The sequence below is a fragment of the Dama dama genome, chromosome 9 (assembly GCF_033118175.1).
Source record: "Dama dama isolate Ldn47 chromosome 9, ASM3311817v1, whole genome shotgun sequence".
Lineage (NCBI taxonomy): Eukaryota > Metazoa > Chordata > Mammalia > Artiodactyla > Cervidae > Dama > Dama dama.
This window is the reverse complement of record NC_083689.1, coordinates 14,716,925-14,719,219: the sequence shown is the minus strand read 5'-3', so window position 1 is coordinate 14,719,219 and position 2,295 is coordinate 14,716,925. Positions and strand designations below refer to the sequence as shown.

The 2,295-nt window shown below is 44.2% G+C and overlaps 1 pseudogene; it reads left to right on the top strand.

The window, feature by feature from the left end:
- Positions 1-855: 855 nt before the first annotated feature.
- LOC133061637 (group XIIA secretory phospholipase A2-like) lies at positions 856-1,482 on the top strand (annotated as a pseudogene).
- The last annotated feature ends 813 nt before the right edge of the window (positions 1,483-2,295 follow it).

The window sequence follows — 2,295 nt, the reverse complement described above, 5'->3', positions numbered from 1 at the left end:
GATCAAGCCTTTGTCTGGTTATGTTTGCCCACTGCCTCAAAAGTTGCTACACAGAATATGAGTGTCATTTCCTCTTTCATTATATTTAAATATATTTTAAAAAATTGGTCTATTTATTCATTTATTTATTTTTAACTGTGCTCAGTCTCCATTGCTGTGCATGGCTTTCTCTAGTTGTGGCGTGCAGGCTTCTCACTGCAGTGACTTCTCTTGTTGCAGAGCAGAGGCTCGGTTGTTGTGGGTGCTCTGGCTTAGTTGCTCCACAGCATGCATCTTCCAAGAAGAGGGATCAAATCTGTGTCTCCTGCATTGGCAGGCGGATTCTTTATCACCGAGCCACCAGGGAGGCCACAAGGTGATTTTGACTCTGGCTGAACCTACATCTTTGTTCAATTCCTTCATCCTGTTTTCCTCCTCTCTCTCTCCTGGTAGCAATCCCAACCACATAGCCCCCCACTATAGAAACCTGACCTAACACAATCTCTCCCTTATTTGGTTACGTCATCAAAGCAGGAAAAAAGAATTCAAAGTTTCCAGCTGTTTCTGGTTTTATTCTGAAACAAGATTTAGAAATACTGTACAGTGAGACTGCCTCCCTGGTGGAAGCCCAGTGAAGGCAGTGAGAACCAGCCTCCAGCCAGGAAGGACACATGTATGTGGATCAAAGAACCCGTATGCCACTGCAGGAGACATAAGAGATCTGGGTTCTATCCCTGGTTAGGAAGATCTCCTGGAGAGGGGCATGGCAACCCACTCCAGCATTCATGCCTGGAGAATCTCATGGACAAAGGAAACTGGTGGGTTATGATTATAGGGTCACAAAGAGTCAGAAATGACTGGAGCGACTTGGCATGCATGCACAAAGTCATCAAACCTGGTTTGGGGCTGCTACTGCTACTGAGGGCTTCGGGGAGGGGCACCCATCTCGCGGGCTCTGGGGAGCCGTGGGGTTCGGCACTGCACCGATGGCCTTTGCCTTCCACCCTCCTCTTCCTTCTCCTGACCACAGCTTTCAGGTGCCAGGAGCAGACTACTGACTGGAGGGCTACCATGCAGACTAACCAGAAGGGCATTCACAAGACAGACAAATGCCTGAATGCCATCTTGAACTTCCTGGGAGGTAAGGACTAGCTTTGCAAGCATGAATGAGGGGATGGATCTAAGCCTTTCCCATGTTATGATGATAAATCCTCCCTGCCAAATGGGTGTGGCTCTTCACTGTTTGGTGTCCATCTGAATATTAGCTTTCCTTCCCTGACAAAGTGCTGCAGCCAGTGTGGCAGGTGCTATGGGATTTGTGGCAAAATTAAAAAGGACTGTGATGAGGAGTACCAGTATTGTTCCTTTAAGATCTGTTGAGATGTGCAGACACCTCTGGGACCAACTCAGCATGTTCATGAAACCACAGTTGACCTCTTCACTGTCAGTGTTATACATTTAGGCTGCAAAGCATACCTGGGTAGCCAACGAGCCACCATGTAGCTCTCCATACAAAAGAAAAAAAGATCTTTAAAGAAGATGCTGGGGACTTTCCTGGTGGTTCAGTGGCTAAGACTCCTCGCTCCCAGTGCTGGGGGCCTGGGTGTGATCCCTGGTAGGGGAACTAGATCCCACATGCTGCAACTAAGAGTTCACATGTGGGAAAAATAAAAAAAAAAAACAAAACAAAAAACCCCAAAAACCCTATGTGCTGCAACTAAGACCAGTGTGGTCAAATAAATAAATACACAAAAATTAAAGATGATGCTGACAGGTGGTGACAGCAGAACATACACGAAAACAGATGAACATAACCTTTGACAAAGAACTAATGTTTTTACAGCATAAAGCTGCCTTATTTTTGTGAAAGGGTTATCTTAAGACTTTATTTTGACATTAAAATTTCAAACTCAAGAAAAAAAAAGGTTATCTTTCTGAATATTGCTGTCGTAGTGTGTCTTAATTGTCTTGACAAGTTTCAGAAAAGATGCATGTTAAGGGAGGAATTTTTTTTTTTTTTGAAAAGACTGTAACTCAATTTTCACAACCATCGTTACAAAAAAATAAGATCAAATGTGAAATTCATTACAAGGTATGTTCAACATTATCTCATTTTGGAAGCATGGGGGAACCTTCACTTAGAATTATGTGACTTCACTTAGAAGTCACATATGACTTAGGAGTCCCACCAGGGGACTTCCCTGGTGGACCAGTGGTTGAGACTCCATGCTTCCAATGCAGGGGGTGCAAGTTCGATCCTTGGTTGGTGAACTGAGATCCCACATGCCATGTAGCATGGCCAAAAAAAAAAAAAAA